The sequence below is a fragment of the Cyanistes caeruleus genome, chromosome 1 (genome assembly GCF_971803275.1).
Source record: "Cyanistes caeruleus chromosome 1, bCyaCae1.hap1.1, whole genome shotgun sequence".
Lineage (NCBI taxonomy): Eukaryota > Metazoa > Chordata > Aves > Passeriformes > Paridae > Cyanistes > Cyanistes caeruleus.
The window spans coordinates 56,015,377-56,037,887 of NC_141701.1; positions in this window are offsets into that span (position 1 = coordinate 56,015,377).

A 22,511-nucleotide genomic window follows, 5' to 3' on the forward strand; every position below is an offset into this window, starting at 1 on the left:
TTGAACACTTGCAGTCAAGGGCTACTAAGATGGGTATAAACTAGAATGTGACTATGTTTGACTAGAAGAACTGTCTCCTTTTATTTTATTTTGGAAAGCTTAGGAAGACTAAAAAATACACTAGATGTGGGCAAAAGCAACAATATAGTCCATGCAGGAATGACAGCATCATGCCATTAGACCATCAATTGACTATGAAAGATTTGTCTTCACAATTAAAACCAAGTATCTGCCCTTTCTTGTGCGGTCATGGTAAGTTACAAGGTGAGTGAGGCAATGATTTCATAAAATTTAAAAAAAAAATTTGGTCGATATGTAAGCATTATGTATTACATAATTAGTGTTAGAATAGGGATGAAAATGTGGACTGCAAGACCTTCTGGAGTCTAATGTGAGTGCTTTGTCTGATGTATTAGGAAAGATAGGAAGTGATTGAATGACTGCAGTAATCCATCAAGCCAGCTGCATGCTGTAACACTATTTTCCTGCCACAATAATGTAATGCAAGCATTGATCACACTGTTCCAAGATTCCTGTTCTCCAAGATGTTTAAGAAATATTATAGGTAAACATGTAGAAATAATGATAATATTAAATTATATACAAGTGAAGGGAAAGTGTGGTACTATGGTCCTATTAACTACAAGGATGCTGCATCTACTCTCTCTGAAATTCTGCGTCCTTCGGGATATTAGGAGTAAATTGTTTACCTGAGTTTGTAGAGTGAACAAAAAAGGCTTCCTGACATGTTTGAAATGTCCCTGAATCTCAGATGAGGATTAATCACCAGATGCAGCAAACAGCTGGCTCTGCCACTGCCAGCTCAGCCTGAAGCTCAGCAAGTCAAGCAGTGCTGGGAATGGCGCGCTGTACGACCCCCACCCTCTGGCTCTGGAGGGAACTCTGAAGAAATCCTTCCATTCCATGGGGGCAGAAGAGGCTTGCTGCCTTTCACAATGGTAGAAGAGACTTCATGAAGCTGAAGAGGCTTTTCTCAACTGTTAAGGAGCCAGTGTCCTTCTCTTTATCTTAATAAGTTGCATAATAACCTAATATGGTGTAGTGTTTCTGTGCTTTGAAATAACCCACAGTTTCAGACTCAACTAAATCCAGAACACAGTCACTCTGTTGAAATAAATTGTCATAATACTTAAATACTTAATATTCAAATATATTTTTGGGTGACTAGAAACACAAGAAACCTGAATTCTGCCTCTCCAACAACAGGGCTGACGAAAAGGAAGACTTGCATTAATAATTTTGTCTTCTGTATCTTCATTCCAGAGCTGTAAAGTATCATCAACCCTATCTTACCCAACAGAAAATTGACATTTTGCTTCTTAGACAGCAGCAGGAGAATTGATCTCTGTGTGGGAACAATCACTAAAACATTTGGTGCCCTCTGGGAGTTGTTCAATATATGCTTATCCATTGAAACATTCTGCATGTTTCCTACATAATCAGGTCTGGACCTCAGCCACCCACAGAATAAATGATAGCCATAAGCACCAAGCCATGAGCAATATTCTCTGTAAGGCCTTTTCTCAGCACACCTTTCATTCACTCCAGTCCCCAGGAAAGAACTTGCTTTCTAAATTTAAAGGTTTTTATTAAATGGAATGTCCCCTTTTTTACCAAATCTGGTAATTGTTCATATGATCTTTACTTTAAATTAAGAAAGAAACACTGTGCTCTTTGGCAGTGTTCCTTAGCTGGCAAACAGGAATTCATCACAGTAGAATAAATTACATTATAGCATAACTTTTTAAGGCACCATTAGTACAAATATATATCCTTCCTTTTTGACAGAAGTTCTACTGCTCTATTCAAAATCCAAATTAATTTTCAGACTTTTCTTGCTCCAGCCACTATCCTTTTCATCCAGGACTCTAAAATAATGCACTCACTTTACATGTTAGAGAAATGCAGCCTGATCATACATCTTTTCCAAACTCCAAAGCTTTATCAAAACACCCAGAAAAAGTAATTTTTTCCCAAATGATCTTCATGTGATAACACTATTGTAACTATGGTCACATTTTATTTTCAGTTTGTGGGTCTATAACATTTAGCTACTAACAGTTGTATTAAAAGCAGAAGGACATGGCATTGAGGCTGCAAAAGATCCGTGAAATCATAGATGGTTTTATTTTCATTAATCAATCAGAAACTTGAAAGAAAGGGTTTGTTAGCATTTGAGGAGCCAACAGATCTCTTCTCTGTGAAGACAGAGATCATTCATTGGTCCCTGGGGCTAAGTGCATAGGATGTCAGGACCTTTTCACTGGCTCTGAGATCAAAATGACATAGCCTAGCTCACATTCACATATCTATACTCTCTTGTCCCCCAGAAGAAGTGGGCAGTATCCAAACGTGGTCCTTCTCATGTGCTATTTGTGCCAAACTCTGTTTGGGCCCAGTGCCACCTGACAGCAGCCAGAGCCATAAAGGACCAAGGACTGAGAAAGCAGCCACAACAGACTGCATGGTACAATCATAGACCAGAATTGTGGGGCCATCTCAAAGCTGGCCTTGTTTTATTCTTTTGTACAGACAGAACCTGTGAAACCTGTGAGATAGTAACAGAACAGTGCTTAATATTTGTGGAATATTAATAGGATAAAAGCTAGTGGAAGGATTACAGTGTGATTTCAAATTAATTTTTCTTTCTGTTCTTGTTTCTGTAAGAACTATGAATTTTTAAATCCTAGATATTTTTTTATGCATTCTGAGCAGTGTGCTTTTGTTAGCTATTGAGGCTCCATTTCAAGGGAGCCTCATCACTCCAGATATTCAAAACTATGGTAAGTCTCACAGAGGTACAAATGAAGTACAGTGCCCACATAAGTTACTATTTCCTGCAACAAGATTCCTGGGTATCACCAGCCCTGCTTTGGTTTCCAGCTATAAGTTCCCCTTTCTGTCTATTTAGCAGCTTGGGGATTTTTATGTCTTTTTACAGATTGACACAATAGGAGTAAATTCTCCTCCAGGAAGGTATAAATAATAGTCTCAACTCATCATTAAAAGACTATTTTTGAAATAGAAGCCTATCTTTGAAACCAGAAGAAATTTGGAGAATTAAATAGGAATCACTGAAGCAGAAAGTATAGATTACCATAAATAATATAGTAGAGGTGCAATTGAGTGAGTGAGAATATATCTCAAGCCCAAATCAATACCAGCAAACTAGCTACATAATAGATTTTTTATTCTGTACTGTGTAGTTGAAGTTCTGAACTAACTTTAAGTTCATAAAGTTATTGCTTGTGGAATTAGAACTTATTAGCCAGATTTCACCTTCATTAATATGTTTGCAGAAAGTGCAAATGATCACTGAAGAAACCTGCCCACTTTTTATATTTTCATTCACAGCAAATAGAGTTGCCAAGTCTATGTCTTGTAAAACTTAAGAACTTAGATCCAGCTGGTATATCAAAGCAAGCTATGGTCTATTAGGTTTTGGAACATGACCAAGAAAACACAAAGAATTGCAGTGTAAGGAAAACTTACACTTTATTACTTTAAATATATATATATATATGTGTACTAGTTTGAAATCAAACCAGTGAGAGATCGCAAGTCAGAATTATAATTTAATAGGAAAATGATAAAAAGAATAAATGCAATAATATCAAAAACACTGACAGAGTCAGAATACAGCCTGGAACCCTGTTAGGGTGATGGTAGTCGTCCAGATGAGGTGGTCTTGTTGAAGCGTGATCCTCTGGAAGAAAGGGGGTCTGGTCTTCAGCTGAAAGTCCAGCAGTAGCTCCTGTCCTCTGGAAGTCCCGTAGGTAAGGGCTGCTGTGGTGTTCGAATTCTCAGCTTATATCCAGTATGGAATGCTTGGCTCCTCCCTCGGGGAGGAGCATCTCACAATGGGATGGTGAGTCATGAGATAAGGCCTTGATGAGCCATTAACAGAAAACAGTCCAGGAGGAAGTTATCTCTGAGTCATGCAGCAAGGCAGTGGTGGGCTCATTAACAGGGGACAATACAGGGGGAAGTTATCTATGAGTCATGGGGCAGGGCATTGATGGGCTCATTAACAGAAGGTAGCCCGGGGGGGGGGGGGGGGGAGGCAGGGAGCACTGCCTCACCTGGTTTCAACAGTACATGAGGATGGTGATAGAATATACTGCAACTCAGGACATAATCCACCCCTTATTCTATTACCATCTACATAATTCTAAATCAGTACCTTCCTTAAACTCCACACACACACACATATATATATATATATATATATATACAATGGAACCTTACACACAGTTCTCACTTAAAATGAGGTCTCCTTGTCGCACACATCGGGTTTCCCCATCTTTCCGCATTACCCACCAAGTGCAACCAGGTCCTTGAGCGAAGACAATCCCACGGATAGGTTTGCTCTTGCCTGAGGTGGGATTAATCCAAACAGTCTTTCCTAACATACCTCTCATGTGTACTACAGGGACTTTATCTCTATCCACCGTGTGCAAGGGTTCAGACTGGGCAGGACCAGCTCAATTGATGGATCTTCTGGTGTTAACCATCCAGGTGGCCTTTGCTAAGTTCACTTCCCAATTTTTGAAGGTTCCTCCACCAAGTGCTTTTAGGGTAGTCTTGAGTAGTCCATTGCACCGTTCAACTTTCCCAGCAGCTGGTGCATGATAAGGGATATGATAGATCCATTCAATTCTATGTTCTCTGGCCCAAGTACTTACGAGGCTGTTCTTGAAATGCGTCTCGTTGTCTGACTCTATTCTCTCAGGGGTGCCATGTCTCCAAAGGACTTGCTTTTCCAGGCCCAAGATGGTGTTCCGGGCAGTAGCATGAGGCACAGGGTATGTCTCCAGCCATCCAGTGGTTGCTTCCACCATGGTCAACACGTAGCGCTTGCCTTGGCGGGTTTGGGGAAGGGTGATGTAGTCAATTTGCTAGGCTTCCCCATACCTGTACTTGGACCATCTTTCACCGTACCACAGAGGCTTTACCCGCTTGGCCTGTTTGATTGCAGCGCAGGTCTCGCAGTTGTGGATAACCTGTGAGATGCTGTCCATAGTAAGGTCCACCCCTCGCTCACGAGCCCATCGGTACGTTGCATCTCGTCCCTGATGACCAGAGGCATCATGGGCCCAACGAGCTAAAAATAATTCTCCCTTGTGCTGCCAGTCCAGATCCACCTGTGATATTTTCACCTTGGCAGCTCGATCCACCTGCTCATTGTTACGGTGCTCTTCATTAGCCCGACTTTTGGGTACATGAGCATCCACGTGTCGAACTTTCACGATCAGCTTCTCCACTCGAGCGGCGATGTCCTGCCAAATCTCAGCGGCCCAGATGGGTTTCCCTCTGCGCTGCCAGTTGGTTTTTCTCCATCGATCCAGCCATCCCCACAGAGCATTAGCTACCATCCAGGAGTCAGTGTAGAGATAGAGCCTCGGCTACTTCTCTCTTTCAGCAATATCTAAAGCCAGCTGGACAGCTTTAAGTTCTGCGACCTGACTCGATCCACCCTCTCCCTCGGTAGCTTGTGCAACTCGTCGTGTGGGGCTCTATACAGCAGCTTTCCATTTCCGGTTAGTGCTTACAATTCGGCAGGAACCATCGGTGAAGAGGGCATATCGTCTTTCACTCTCCGGTAGCTCATTATATGGTGGGGCTTCCTCAGCACGTGTCACTTGCTCCTCTTCTTCAGAAGATAATCCAAAAGTCTCACCTTCAGGCCAGTTTGTTATAATTTCCAGAATCCCAGGGCGGTTCAGGTTTCCAATACGGGCACGCTGTGTAATGAGGGCAATCCATTTGCTCCAAGTAGCATCGGTGGCATGATGCGTGGAAGGAATCTTTCCCTTGAACATCCACCCCAGCACCGGCAGTCGGGGTGCCAGAAGCAGCTGCGCTTCAGTACCAATGACCTCTGAGGCAGCTTGGACTCCTTCATAGGCGGCCAAAATTTCCTTCTCTGTTGGGGTGTAGTTGGCCTCGGATCCTCTGTAGCTTCGGCTCCAGAATCCCAGTGGTCGACCCCGAGTCTCACCAGGCACCTTCTGCCAAAGGCTCCAGGACAGACCATTGTTCCCGGCTGCAGAGTAGAGCACGTTTTTCACTTCTGGCCCCGTTCTGACTGGACCAAGGGCTACCGCATGAGCGATTTCCTGCTTGATCTGGGCGAAAGCTTGTTGTTGTTCAGGGCCCCAATGGAAATTGTTCTTCTTGCGGGTAACCAGGTAGAGAGGGCTCACAATCTGGCTATATTCAGGAATGTGCATTCTCCAAAAGCCTATGGCACCTAGGAAAGCTTGTGTTTCCTTCTTGTTGGTCGGTGGAGACATCGCAGTGATCTTATTGATGACTTCAGTGGGAATCTGACGCCGTCCATCTTGCCACTTTACCCCCAGGAACTGGATCTCCCAGGCAGGTCCCTTGACTTTGCTCCTCTTGATGGCAAAACTAGCCTTCAGGAGAATCTGGATGATCTTCTGTCCCTTCTCAAATACTTCTGCTGCCGTGTTCCCCCACACAATGATGTCATCAATGTACTGCAGGTGTTCTGGAGCCTCACCCTTTTCTAGCACAGTCTGGATCAGTCCATGGCAGATAGTAGGACTGTGCTTCCACCCCTGGGGCAATCGGTTCTAGGTATACTGCACACTCCTCCAGGTGAAGGCAAACTGAGGCCTGCACTCTGCTGCCAGAGGAATGGAGAAAAACGCATTTGCAATATCAATGGTCGCGTACCACTTTGCTGCCTTGGATTCCAGCTCATACTGAAGCTCCAGCATGTCTGGTACGGCTGCACTCAGTGGTGGCGTGACTTCATTCAGTCCACGGTAATCCACCGTCAGTCTCCATTCTCCACTGGACTTACGCACTGGCCATATGGGGCTGTTAAAGGGTGAACGAGCCTTGCTGACCACCCCTTGGCTCTCCAGCTCACGAATCATCGTATGGATGGGGACCACAGAGTCTCTGTCGGTGCGGTATTGCCGACGGTGCACTGTTGCTCTGGCAATTGGTACCTGTTGTTCTTCAACTCTCAGTAGTCCCACAGCAGAAGGGTTGTCTGAGAGACCAGGCAAGGTACTCAGTTGTCTGATGCCTTCTGTCTCTAGAGCAGCTATCCCAAAAACCCAGCGATAACCTTTTGGGTCTTTGAAGTACCCGTTCTTGAGGTAATCTATGCCGAGGATGCATGGGGCCTCTGGACCAGTCACGATGGGGTGTTTCTGCCACTCATTCCCAGTTAAACTCACTTCAGCTTCCAGTACCGTGAGCTCCTGGGATCCCCCTGTCACCCCAGAAATAGAAATGGGTTCCGCTCCCACATACCTTGATGGCATTAGAGTGCATTGAGCGCCGGTATCAACCAAAGCCGTATATCTTTGTGGGTCAGATGTGCGAGGCTATCGGATCCACACTGTCCAATAGATCCGGTTGTCCCTCTCCTCTACCTGGCTAGAGGCAGGGACCCTCTAATCCTGGTCATGGTGCACGTTGCTCTCCTCCGGTGAATATGCTCTTGATGTCTCTTCAAGAGGATCACTCATATCATCATTTCTATACCTTCTGATGTTCTGGCCACGAGAGACCGGAGCGGCGCTGGCTCTAGATGAGCTCTTTGTGGTAGTTGTCCCTCTTTTTAGTTCACGTACCCAGGCTGCTAAGGAGGAGGTGGGTTTTCTATCCCACTTCCTCATGTCTTCTCCATGCTCCTGGAGAAAAAACCAGAGGTTATCTCGTGGAGTGTATCCTTTCTCCCTGGCTGGGGAATGCCTACTCCTAATAGCAGAGACTCTTGTTGGTTCTGGGGAGACGTGGTAAATTTCTTCCTTAAGTTCTTTTTTTAGTTTCTGATGGCCCTCTTCAATCAAGCTCCGGACTTGCTCAGCCAGCCTTGTTTCCACAGATGAGACATGGGTGCGAAACGGGGCAGTGACAGTGTCCTCGTAGATTCTTAGTTTATTGGCCAGGACACCCACCCTGTCCTCACCTTCTCTCCATTGCAGTGTTGCCAGGTAACGGGAGTACATCTCTGGTCCAAGCCGTGCAAATCTCAGCCACATCTGTGACGTGCACTGGACACCATCTGGGCTCTTAGGAAATCTCTCATCTTCTGCAAAAATGATCTCCAGCACAGCTAACTCCCTCAGGCATCGGATACCCTGTTCCATTGTGCTCCATTTTCCCTGGTGCACCTGGAGGTCTTCTTTGCAGAGGTATCTGTCCCTTACACTTGTCAGCAGTCGCCTCCAGAGGCTGAGAGTTTCTTGGGTTCTCCCAATCCCCTGGTCAATGACCACATCCCGGGACAGCGATCCCAGTTGCCTGGCCTCACTTCCATCCAGGATGGTGTCGTTTGCTGCAGCGTCCCAGATGCGGAGCAGCCAGGTTAGGATGGACTCGTTCGTCTGGCGGGTGAATTCCCTCCGCAGGTCACGCAGCTCACCTAGGGATAGAGAGCGAGTGATAATCTCTGGTTCTGTCTCCTCCGCTGCGTGTGAAGGTCCTGCCTCACCCTCATCAGTCACTATGCGGACTGATTTGCTTTTTGATTTCTTTTTCTGAATGGGGGCAACTTCTACCGGTTTAGGCTGCTCTGGTTCGGTGACTGTTTGTGTGGAGGTGCTCATGGCCCTTTTGGTTCCTTTCTCCTCTGTGGTAGTCTGCGTAGACATGGACGCTGTTGTTTTGCTCTTGGTTCCTTTCTCCTCTGTGGCAGTCTGAGTGGACACGGATGCTGTTGCTTTGCTCTTGGTTTCTTTCTCCTCTGTGGCAGTCTGCGTAGACACGGACGCTGTGGCTTTGCTCTTGGTTCCTTTCTCCTCTGTGGCAGTCTGTGTGGTCATGGATGCTGTTGCTCTGCTCTTGGTTCTTTTCTCTTCCTCCTCAAGAAGACGCTGTACCACACCAAACAGTGCTTTGTTTCTAAGCATGGTGTACATGGTGCAGGCCATGCAGAGAAAACAAAACAGCAAGACTAGGCTGTCCTTGGCATCTAGAGAGAACTCAATATTTTTAAAAACTGCTGTGCCTGACCTGAAAGGCTGGAAGAAACCACTCTCCACTCTTCCCACCAAGGGCAGGGTGCGATTGTTGAGAAGGTCCCAGATGTAGCAGCCCAGACTAGGACAAGCAAACAAAATTGAGTATATATTCCGAATGGTATTCATTGCCTCACAGGTTATCATGCCATAAGCATAATAAACCAATAAAGCAATTCTCATACCATTCCCTGGTCTCAACAGGAGCAATACAACAGGCAAGTAGTTCCCCATGTGAGGGAAAATATAGAGAGCAAGATACAGTACTCATATAGATAAGCCAACCACCATGGTGGATAGGTTTCTGTTAATATGAAATTGCAATTCTGACTTTCTCTCAGGTTAATGCCCCACGTTGGGCGCCAAAATATGTACTAGTTTGAAATCAAACCAGTGAGAGATCGCAAGTCAGAATTATAATTTAATAGGAAAATGATAAAAAGAATAAATGCAATAATATCAAAAACACTGACAGAGTCAGAATACAGCCTGGAACCCTGTTAGGGTGATGGTAGTCGTCCAGATGAGGTGGTCTTGTTGAAGCGTGATCCTCTGGAAGAAAGGGGGTCTGGTCTTCAGCTGAAAGTCCAGCAGTAGCTCCTGTCCTCTGGAAGTCCCGTAGGTAAGGGCTGCTGTGGTGTTCGAATTCTCAGCTTATATCCAGTATGGAATGCTTGGCTCCTCCCTCGGGGAGGAGCATCTCACAATGGGATGGTGAGTCATGAGATAAGGCCTTGATGAGCCATTAACAGAAAACAGTCCAGGAGGAAGTTATCTCTGAGTCATGCAGCAAGGCAGTGGTGGGCTCATTAACAGGGGACAATACAGGGGGAAGTTATCTATGAGTCATGGGGCAGGGCATTGATGGGCTCATTAACAGAAGGTAGCCCGGGGGGGGCGGGGGGAGGCAGGGAGCACTGCCTCACCTGGTTTCAGCAGTACATGAGGATGGTGATAGAATATACTGCAACTCAGGACAATATGGTTATTTTTTTTTTCCACCAACAGCAATCCAGATGGTAACTTCAAGTGTCAGTCAAAATCTGAGTCCTAAAACACCCCGTGTGATTTACTCAAAGTTCACCAAAAGAGAAGGGAAGTATTTTTGTTCTAGATACATGAACAAGGCAAAAACATTGTAGAGACTTATTTTCTTGGAGTTTTCTTTGGACTCAGCTTAGCTCTCATTGTGAGATTACAATACCTGAAAATCTCTACATGTAGTTAGTTGTAACATTTTTCTAAAAGCATTATTGTTTTGTATCAGTGTTTTTTGTGCATTCTAAAATCTTTTCATATTTGTACTCTTTTTTGCTGTTGTTGTAGGACCATTTTTTTGACATTAAAAGAATACAGTTTTAAATACTTCAGTGGTACTGCAGAGCTGATTATGTATGATGAGCAAACTCAGAAAATCTTTTCAGTCTTTGTCCCAGACAATAGTGATAATTAGACATTTCTGTTTTCTTGTACAAGAAACCTTGCAGAATTATGATATTCTATGTAAGTCTGGTATCATTGAGGTCCAGTCTAAACTGCAGTCAGGTTTTATTTTTGAAAGTTAGTGCTAAAGATATCAAATTGACAGTAGAAATACTAAGAGAACTTTAATTTCTCCTGTTATTCCTCAATGTATAACCTGGAAAAAAAGAGTCAGACAGAATTTTTGCTCTTTTGAGAATTATTCCTCATAAATTATGAAATCCTCTAATTTTTTATATTCTCTCTCCGCATTTTTGAAATGCTTCACTGCTTTATTTTATTGAATTATCCATAAAATTACATTAGAAACAGAATATTTGGCTTTAGTTTCTCTTAGTATTAAAAAATTCCTCATTGTACTCTGTCTTCATTATGAAAACTATACTTCTATTAGATATAGGATAATTTAGGCTTCTAAATACCACAGCAGGTGTCTTTAAAATTAGGTGTAAAGCACCCTATGAAAATAGGGAGCTTTTTAAATGTACCAATGTTATTTTTTAATAAATATTCTTGGTGTTTCTTTTTCTTTATTATGTCTATTATAAATCAAAAAACCTTTGGTTTATATTACCTAAACTTATTATGTTTATTTCAAATTCAAATGCATCTTTTTACTTCACATTACATGGTGAAGTTGTGTTTACTACTCAGAACTGTCCAATTTTTAAATCCAGATGCTCACTCATAAGAATGAAAAATTGTGCAGAGTGCATATCCTTTAAAAGTTAAAATTATATGCATTGTAAATATTTGGGCAGTTTTCATGTTTAAAAATTACCCACTTTCCTCAGTTCAGGACTGAGTTTTCAGTTTCTAAGCATGGCATGACACAGACCATAACAAGGCTGAACACGGTTTTCATAGAATTATAGAAGCATAGAATGGCTCAGGTTGGAAGGGACCTCAAAGATCCTCTTGTTCCAACCCCCCTGCCATAGGCAGAGACACCTTCCACTAGACCAGGTTTCTCAAAGCCCCAGTAAATCTGGCCTTGAACACTTCCAGGGATGGGGCATCCACACCTTCTCTGGGAAACCTTTTCCAGCGTCTCACTGTCTCACAGTAAGGAATGTCTTTCTAAGAGCCAATCTAAACCATCCTCTGTCATTTGGAGCCGTTCCCACCATGTAAAGCCATTCGTGCTCTGCAGGTTTGGACAGCCTGTGGGGTGCTCACTGCAGTCACAGGGTGAGGATGCAGGTACAACAGGCTGCACAGCAGCTTGCAGCTACACACTTCCTCAGGGGCTGTTAGTCAAAATGCAACATCTCTAAATATATCAGGTCAGGGGCAACTTGCACAGGATTCTGTGGGCAATGAGATGGCATCACATACAGCCAGAAGCCTACACCACCTCTCAGATCTGTGCTCAGTTTCCTTCCAGTCAGGGTCAGGGCAACATCTCACAGCTGCCTGAGCATCTCTCTGGCCAATCCTCTGCTGGTAGCATGCTGAAAACTGCAATATAGAAGTGCCAGTAATCCTACACTGTTGTCTGTTTTATTTAATGATAAAACCATAAATCAGGGAGAACGACAGTATTATATCCTTTTCACCTTCTATTAGAGTTCAGTGTTCCCCTGATAGGAAATAATTCTCTCCAGAGGGAAGGAGCTGATCTTAGATTGATTTCTGAAATACTCTCAAGCTTCCAGGATTTAAAGGGGAGATGGAAAATTGATTTGTATTTCATGTGCAACATTCATTTGTGGAACATGTCTTGAGCTGCAGTAATATAGTATTTCTCCATTACAGTAATCTGTATGAAGCCTGATTTGCATTAGGGTTTTGTAATATAATTCTCTTTTAACTCCCAAGACCTTAGGAGACAGTATCGATATTCCTCACTTTTGGCATGAACATGCAAAATGCTCAAAACCTGTTTCTTGAGTCAGAACTTAATACTTCCCTCTCTGCCCTGTAAATGAACTCTTTTCTGAATATCCCAATGAAGAGGGATAACATTTTCAAGGCAGGAAGCAGGAGACATTGCTCTGTTCCACTGTCTCTGCTACATGAATTAAACACAATTAAACTGCTGGCAAGGTTTAACTGTTAAAATGACAATTCCTGACAGAAATAATATAATGAGGGTTTCTTTTAGAAAGTATTCAGGTGAAACCTGTATATTCATGAAGAATCTTATAAAAAGCTTAAAACAAGTGTCTGCAATATTTGCCAGTTGATTCTACTCCCCTGGTAAGCCTCAGTTTATTGTTTCTTAAGTAGAAATTGTACTGATTGTGAAGACTGCTTCAATTCCTTGAAACTATTAAAATGATCAAATAAATTTCAATTATAAACCTGACCTTTCTTAAATATGTAATGCCAGATCTCTTCCGTGGCATTTATTTAATTAAGTCATAGTCTTGTTTATTTCTGTTACGACTACATAGAAATATAAAATTAGTTTTGCCTAGGCCCAGTAAGCTGAATGATCTGAATTCCACAGTTCCAAAACTCATTGAACAACAGGAGGTTAGGAGATAAAAAAATCAGACCTTGCTCAGTGTCAGGAGGGTATGAATTCATATACGGATTCCCATTTATGACAATTGACTTTGTGCAGCATGAAATAGATGTCTCAGTACAAAAATGATGACATATTGCTTTCATATAAGTCTCTTAAAATTGACAGAAACTCTGCAGGTAATTCTCCTAGGACTTCCAGCTTTTTATTGGCATAAACAAATTGAACATTTTATATCCTCTGTCTTTATTTCAATGGCTTTAAAAATGCAGTAAATTGTAGTGTTTGTTTTTTGTTTGGCTGTTTGTTTTTTTTCTAACATGCAATAAATATCTCCTTGATTGAGAAGTACCATTTTTTCAGAAATTCTTATCTTTTTGTTCCTTCCATCACAGAACAAAGGAGCAAAGATTTTGTATTGTCTCCTAAAAATATACGTAAAAATATTTGTTTCCCTGTTGATCTTAAGATGCCAATACAGAGATACCAAGCAAACTTCCATCATCTATCTTTGGTAAAAATCTTAGTTATTATTTGAGTTACTAAAAATTCTCTTGAGCTTTCCTAGGGACATGATAAGATAAGTTGTAACTGAAGAATGATGAAACACCATATGAACTGGTTTTTTAGAAATATTCCATAGAAATCAGAGTGATGTAGGTTGTAAAGGACCTTAAGGACCATATAGTTCTAACCTTCCTGCTATGGGCAGGGACACCTTTCACTAGACCAGGTTGCTCAGAGCCCCATCCAGCCTGGCTTTGAACACTTCCAGGGACGGGACCTCCACAACTCCTCTGGACAACCTGTTCCAGTAAATCACCACCCTCACACTCAAGAATTTCTTCATAATATGTAATCTAAGCCTAGTCTCTTTCAGTCTGAAGCCATTCCCCTTGTCCTGTCTTGACATGTTCCTGTAAAAAGTTTCTCTGTTTTTCTTGTAGGCTCACTTCAGGTACTGGAATTTTAAAATTAGGCCATCCCAAAGCCTTCTTTTTTCCAGATTAAACAAACAAAATTGTCTCAGCTTTTTCTTGTACAAGGGGTGTACAAGGCACTCTAATCATCTTGGTGCCCCTTCTCTGGACTTTCTCTGATAGATCAGTGAGTTTCCTATGCTGGGCACCCCAGAGCTGGATGCAGCAGTTCAGGTGGGGTCTCACCAGAGCAGAGCAGAGGGGAAGAATCCTCTCCCTCACCCTGCTTTGGATGCAGTGCAGGACATGTTTGACATTTTGGGCATCAAGTCTCTGGGAGATTCCCATTGTCCACTTCTTGAGCTTGTCCAGGTGCCCCTGCATGGCATCCCATCCTTCAGGTGTGTCAACTGCACCACTCAGCTTGGTGTCATCTACTAGCTTGGTGAAGGTGCATTTGATCCCTTTGTCTATGTCATTAATGAAGAGATGAAACAGCACTGGTGTCCTGGGGTGACTTTATGATACTGGTATCCCCAGTCGTCTGGTTTATGTTATATATTAAGTTCTGCACCTTTAAGACTGGCTTTGAGAGCAAGAGAGGGGGAAGAAGAAGCGCGCAGTGTGTTAAGGAAAACATCACTCCCACACACCCCGCTCCTGGACTGTGGTGTCTGCAGCACGGACAGACAGCGGGACAGAGCTTCTCTCTGGCTTTTAGTTAGTTTTAGCTAGCTGAGGCAGAGGAGTTCCCTGGACCTTTGTTTTTCCCTTTTTTCTCTTGGATCTGTCCAAGCCTGCTCTGGACTGAACACCCAGCCAAACCCCGGGAGCTCAGGCCTGTGGCCCACCGGGGCCTGGGCCTCGGCACTTTTCCAGCGCCGGAGGGACTGATAAGAACCTGAGCGAGCCGAGCTGCACCACATGAAAAGGACTTTTCTTCCTAGACTTGCCATCCCATCAAACAGCAAGAAGTCTTATTATTTAATATTATTCAATTTCTGTTAAATAAACAGCTTTTTCCACTTCTCTCCAAGGAATTTTTTTTCCTTTCCCAGACCAGTTGGTGGGGAGGGGCATTTCCCTGGGGAAATCCCCATTTGGAGTTTTCCTTCCTGATTTTACCCTAAACTAGGACAACTGGTCCCACATGGACCCCTGAGGGATACCACTTGTCACTGAGGTCCATCATGGCTCTGAGCCACTGATCACCACACTCCAGATGGGATCACCCAACCACTTTCTTTTCCATCTAACAGTCCATGCATCAAATCTATTCCTCTCTAATTCAGAGAAAAAGGTGTTGTGGGAGCTGTGTCAAAGCCTTTATAGAAGCCCAGAAAAACATCTTTAACTCTTTTGTCAACTCATGTAGTCACCTCATTTCTCTTGTATCCAACCTCTACCTCTAGACCACAAGATTTATTTCCTGTGATCACCTGTAATAATAATTATATAAGCAAATGTGGAAAGAACACTAGTTTTATTGATATTTCAAGCAATATTTCTAAAGTACTTTTGAAAGAAATTCCTGACGCTGGTGGATTTTAAGTATACTCTGACAATGCCATTGGACAGATATCCATATTAGAAGTCCTGTCACTGACCCTTTGCATAAGAAATGTCACAGGGACCTGTGGGCCAGCCAGAGGACTGAACACTGAGAGACACAGCAGGAGCCAAGGACCTCCAGAGTTTCATGCACTTGGACAGCAAGATGATAAAGGCCATTGGGTTCTTTTTTTTCAGGGTGCCTCCTCAGAGGCACCCAGACAGAGCTGTTACTCTGTTGTCGCACCATGATTAAATAATTTTAAGGATAAATACATCTGAGATTCTGCTATGAGAAACCTGGGGCAACTGGTAAGGAATCCTGGTCTGACCATGTGAGAGTGTGTGTGTGTGTGTGTGTAGGGAGTCAAGTGAGGTTGTCTCAGTGGAGCTGGCCATGGCAAAGGGGCCTCAGTCAGAGTTCAGGTGGTGTCACTGTGACTGCCAGAGTGGCTTCTGGGCAGTCACACAGGAAAGTTCCCTTAACAATCCTCTAGAAAGTTGTCACTGGCCTGTTGGGTGTTTAAAGAGTCTGAATTCTGTGTTAAACATGCTACCTACTTGGAATAGTAAAAATATACGTGCATTTTTGCAGGAACAAAGGGAATGCACTTTCAAACCAGCAAGTATTTGCCAGAAAATAGGCAGAAAATTGTGCCTGAATTTCATCAAGCCATCAGTTTGTCTCCTAGATGTGGTAAGGTAGGACATTAGATTGCTATTGCTATTCCTTGCTTTAAAGAATGATCAATAGCAAGCATGATAGATAGAGCTAGGCAGAGAAAGAGTGGCCCTGCTTATATGAAAGATGCCAATTACATTTTGCCCTGTGGGGCAAACTTTCATTTCACAAAAGTGCTAATACGAAACAACTCTTTCCTTCAATCAGCACTTATGTGAAGACTTCTGTACTCTGACTTGCAGCTCTAAAAAATATGGCATAAAAACTTTCCAGTTACATCACTGTCAGGAACATAATGTTTCTGGCTTCAAAACTGTTTGCAACCATGCTGTGTCGAGGAAGACTGCTCTCACATGTCCTTAGCCATTATCCCAGCTCAGTCTCCTGAAGGAAAATTCCTTGGTTTTATTTCTGCTAACTATTTCTCTGCTGTCTACTCTCTCTTTCCTCTAGTTCAACCTATGGACTGAGTACAGTTCCCTAATCTTCAACCTGCTTGTCTAAAAATTGCCTATTGTCTATTTATGTGTTGCTGTTAACTGAGATGTAGATCAGAATGCTGTGTATCATTATTTATTTAATTACTGTTATTATTACTTCATCTTGCCATCAAAAAAGGAAATATGCCCATGACAATTCTCTCCCAAATATTTTTGTGTCACCATGATATGTGAGAATAAAGGACAACAAAATTGCTTTGTCTTCTTTTGTGTCAGAATGAATCTGATATACTGTTAGGAAAAGCTGTCTCCATCACAGGAAAGCTTTCAATGGTTCACTGCCCTAACATTATTCAACATGCATTGAATGCTGTTTTGAAGGAATGAATTGACAAATATAAGTGAAAACACAGCATCTTCTTATACTATCTCTCCATGCTTTCCAAGTCCAAAACTGGGTAGGAGAGAACAGGGTCAACACTGAATTTTAAAAAATTGACAATTAAGAAAAGAAGCAAAAATTTGAAAGATAAGTATTTTAGACCTGAACCCTGCTTTTGATAATTTATAATTCATTTATTTATCATACTCTTACTTACAGATACATATTTATAAAAATACTCATAGAGGTGTATATCTCTTCAATAACAAGTGAAAAAAAGAAACAAACTAAAAAGCTTGAAAATCTGAAACATCATATTGTTCAAAAATTAATATTTAACAATTAAGTTGGGTTACTTCAACATGCCAGAATCATATCTTTAAAGGTTTCTGCAGCAGACATAATTTCTGACTGTGTTATTCAGATTAAATTATCAGTGGAATTCAGATTAAAATATCAGTGAATTTCAATGTTTGCAGGTGTGTTTTTTTCTCATATAATCCTACCTCCAGTATAACTTAGAAAAATAAAAGTTGTGAAGAGATATTTCAGTAGAAGAAATTTTTTTTCAAGTGTCTTAATGTTGCAATTGCATTGTTGGCTATTGCAAAGCTCCAGAATGGGAAGTTAATCATTAAAGTGCTCTTTTTATGGTCTCTATTTCATGTAGCTTACCCTGGCCAACAGCATAGACAAGACAGACATATGATGAGGAATTAAACTTCTCATATTCAATATTTTTATCCTCTAATCTTTCTTGCAATCTACTGCCATCCTCACTTTCCCATGATGTCCTTACACATTTGTTTTCAGAAATTATTCGTGATTATTTGTCTCATCGTTATGCATCTGACTATTTCTTTTCACTTCACAGAATCTTCACAGAGAAAAAATCAGCCTTGAAGTCTAAATGTCCTTATCATTTCCACCTGCTAATACTTCAGCTGAAAAAGAAGACTCTTTCAAGCATCTCTAACATCACTATGTGAATTTTATACTAAGGCCTTTAGAGGAAGAGACACTGGTGACTCCAGGTTCTGCTGCTGCTTTTTGAAGTGCTTTGTTAGCACAACACACCAACATTTCACATTGTGAGTGCTGCTTGCAGTAATGCCTTGTTTGGGTCTGTCATTTTCTCTGGGAAAGTAACAAGCAACAGGAAAGTGCCATGTTGACAGCAAAATACTTGACAGTTTTGACCTGCAGTAGACATGACATGACAATCAGCAGCAACAGGATCCAGCCGATAGCATTTCATGGGTGCTACGATGTACAGACATGCCTTTGGTTCTCCTGATTTCTATCCCTTTCCAGCTCCTCTTGGTGAGCTCAGACAATGTTTCTTCTTCAGAAGAGGAAATCCTTTTACAATAAGAAGCTTATAAACTGAAACTGTGCAGATATAAAGTGTGAGAAGTCCCTGTAGAGTGCGGCATAGGACAACAATTCTAGCAAAGAAAAATTAATTGTGATACTTTATAGCTCCTGGCAGTGAAATCATGATTGTTATTTTGAAAAGTGGATAGAGAAAAGCAAAGCAAATCTGACTTAAAATATAGGATGTTAATGATATAAATAGTGTTTCTCCACAGTTTTCTATAACTGGTTCCTTTAGTGTTTGCTAATGTGTCCGAGGAGATTTTATGGGCTTGGCTATTTGTTCTGCTGCTGAAACAAGCAAATAGATTAGGGGAGAATCTCCCAGAGACAGAGATTCCTTGAAGTCCTGCAGTCTAGCTGCCAGGAAACTTTATGCTGAATCATACAGCCTAATTAATGATCAATATTGTTGATGTATTCACAAACAGCAGACTAATACTATAACAATTTTGTTTAAATGTCAAGAAAATCTCATACAGAAGTCAACACAATTATTCCTTTCCTAGAACCCATCATTATATCATGTATAACAGGTTTGATCATCTGAGCAATAATTACCACATGATTTCATCTGAGAAGACCAGGGCCTGCTTTACAATTAGAATATCTAGACTGCATAGTGAAGGTTCACTTAAAAATAACATTTAATATGTTTTAAACAGGATATGAGTAAATAATAAGAAAAGTCTCATTGCTATCATACATTTTGGTCCATACCGTAATATTTATAGCCAGAATTAATGTCTAAGTTCAAAACATAGCCAAAATTCCATGATTTCCAAATGTCATGAAAATACAGTTTTCCTCAGATAAAAACTTAATGGCAAGATGAATAAAATAACAGCAATTTTTAGCACATTCCTAGTTTTAACAATCTTTGTTACAGCACCTAAAACTTCCAGCTTACCTCTTTCATTTTGGGATCTCTGGCTTCATTAATAATTTAAGAACCCAGGCATCTTTATAATGTGAACAAATGTTATTGTCATTTTGCAATAGGAACAGTGACAGATAATTATCTTCCAGGAAAGTCACTGAAATCTGTTTCAGGCTCTGTTCATCCCCTTCCTGTTCTATATTTCTGCATATTTTAACTATCCCAGCATATTGCTTCAAAATTGGAAATGTTTCTGCCAGTAAGGATCCAGGAATGCTGTTACAATTTTGATTGATTCACCCTTGTAGCTTAGCATGTATACTTATTTCTTAGTCAGTCATTTTCTTGCACTTATATTTGCATAATGATAGAACAGTTCTTAGTAATTTAGCATAGTATGCAAATTGCCATACTCTGACACACAGGCAGTTATTATTAGTCAGCCAAAGTACAGGGATTTACATTAATCAATGTATTGCTCTTTCTCAGTTACTTTATTGCAATTATCTAAATCTCCTATGTCTGATTACGAAGAAAGAAAGACCTTTGAGAAAACTGGGATGAAGTGAACAGAAGTTTTGAAATCACCGTGTTTTTATTAACAATGGTTTTGTGGACCATGATCTTTTATCATAAAGATTACACAGGTGGGAAAACTCCTAATAGGTAAATACTATAAAAATCTGGGTGAGGACACCATTTTATAATAATCCATAAGATAAAATGTATTGCATAAATCTGTAACTCACTCTGTTATGTAAAGCAATCATTTTGGCCCATATCTAGTTTGTTGATAACTATACCCTATGCAAATACTTGACACTTCAAATATAAGAAGAAAAATGTTCTCAGCAAAGCACAGAGACTTAAAGATATCCTAATAATTATGCCATTAGAAAAATTAAAAACATAGGGTCAAATTTCTCAGTATTATGGATTATCAATACTCTTTTCAACAGTCAACAACTCTGAAAGAAAGATGGTCTAAAGAAAATTGTCCAAGACATGTAAGTGACTTAGAAGCTCAGCTGCAGAGAACTCTATCCTACTTTGTGTAGGCACATTTTCAACCCTTTGGCTTATATCTTCTGGGGAAGATTTAAGAATAAAACCTCTTAGATGATTCATCCTCCTCTTCAGGAGCACTCAGGGTGATATAATTGAGAGAAAATATTTCACATAAAATAATAGGAGCAATTTTTCTTCATAAGAAGACAAATCCTCTCCTTCACCTTGTCTTCACTGTGCTACAGTCTAGTGGCTGGGACATTCCTGGGGAATTGAGATATCCTTGCCAGTGGAAGATTCCAGCCAGTTTATATCATGAGTTGATCTGGCCATTAGGCTGCAAAATTTTTTTGGAGGGGTAGCTCTTACTTTAGACACAGAATCATATAGAATGGTTAGGATTGGAAGGAACCTTAAAGATCACCTAGTTCCAACCCTGCTACCATGGGTAGAGATGCCGTTCACCAGATCAGGCTGCTCATGTTTCTCATTCAACCTGGCCTTGAACACTGACAGGGATGGAACATCCACAGCTTCTCTGGGCAACCTATTCCAGTACCTCACCACCCTCTGAGCACAGAACTTCTACCTAATATTTAATCTAAACTTGTCCTCTTTCAGTTTAGAACCATTGCCCCTGTCCTGTCACCACTGTCTGGCTATATAAAAAGTCCATCTCCCCACTTTTAATAAACCCCCTTATGGTACTGAACTGCTTCAATGTGGTCTCCCCAAAGCCTTTTCTTCTCCAGACTGAACAACTCCAGCTCTCTCAGTCTGTCTCATAACATAGGTGTCCCAGCCCTCTGATCACCTCCACAGCCTCCTCTGGACCTGCTCTAACAGGACCATGTCTATTCCATGTTAAGTATCCCAGAGCTCGATGCAGAACTCCAGGTGGGGTCTCGTGAGAGCAGAGTGGAGGGGCAGAATCTCTTGACCTGCTGGCCACCCGGCTTTAACCTAGGAAGTGTCTGGATTTCTGGGCCATGAGTGCACACTGTTGACTCATGTCCATGTTTTTATCCATGGGAACCACTAAGTGCTTCTCCACAGGACCGGTCCCAATGAGTTCTCCCACTCTGGGATTACCCCAATCTAGGTGCATTTGTTGAACTTCTTGAGGTATGTTTGGGCTGACTTCTCAAGACAGTAAGAGTCACACACACACACACACACACTCATGCTTCTCCTACTCCTTGGGCCTTAATTCTCCCCTTGCAGAGCACAGAGTGTTCACATGCCGTCTGTCATTGAGTCCATCACCGTCTTTACACAGCTGTATTTTAAGGGCAGGAGAGTGTGTTCTGGTTATAGCCAAAGTTAGAGAGGAGGGCATGAGATGACTGAGCATGAGGATGAAAACAGCATGGAGTGGAAAGTTAGAAGATTCCAGCATCCCAGCTGTCCTGTGATTTTTGTACACAGGATGACTGGTGCAAGCCCATTATATAGCTGTATGCTACAGGCCTCCTTATGACAACCATGAAGAACTGGGTTTTTCAGACTTAAAAGTCAGGATTAGTAAATGTATTTCAAAGTTCTTGCATTTGTGTGACTGCACAGTAGCCATTGATCAGGAATTTTTTGGCTATGGCCAAGGTGTCAGGGATGAACATATGACAATTCAGGCTAAACCAAAAAAAAAGTGTATGGGAGAAAAAGGAAAGGTAATCGTTATCTAATTTTTTTTAATTTCCAAATTATTAAAACCTGATATTTTTATCTTGCTGGCATTGTCTTTGAAGATTTAAACTATTATTGTGTGCAATAGCTTTTCTTTAAATATTCTCTTTGCTGCACATGTGCAAACAAATGCACAAGCACACACATTTACTGCAAAAATTCCTAATTCCTCCTAGTTAAAAAGCATTAGAGCTGTCACTGCCTCTTGAACAAAAGGTCTGTATAGCATAATTGTATACTTCAGATGTAACCTAGAATGGTTTTTTAGGGCAACTTTCTAGATAGTTTAAGCTATGCAAAGCAGCTAGAACAGGGACCCAGTCCTGTTCTCAGTGGTTTTAGTTTAATACACCATTCCCCAAACTAGGAGCTGTAAATATTAGTAATTGCCTGCAATTTTGCAGCAGCTGAAATAAGGAACTCATTAAACCTTGTCTTTGTCTCCAGTTATCCTAGCTTTTTCCTTCCCCCAGGAATGTTTTTGCTCTTGACTGATGCCAATAGTGGTAAGTTTTTGCAAAACAATTGCTATAAAATGTACATACATTTGACATTAATTTCCAAGTTTCTCCACAAGCTATCAGGAGTGATATGGAAGTTATTG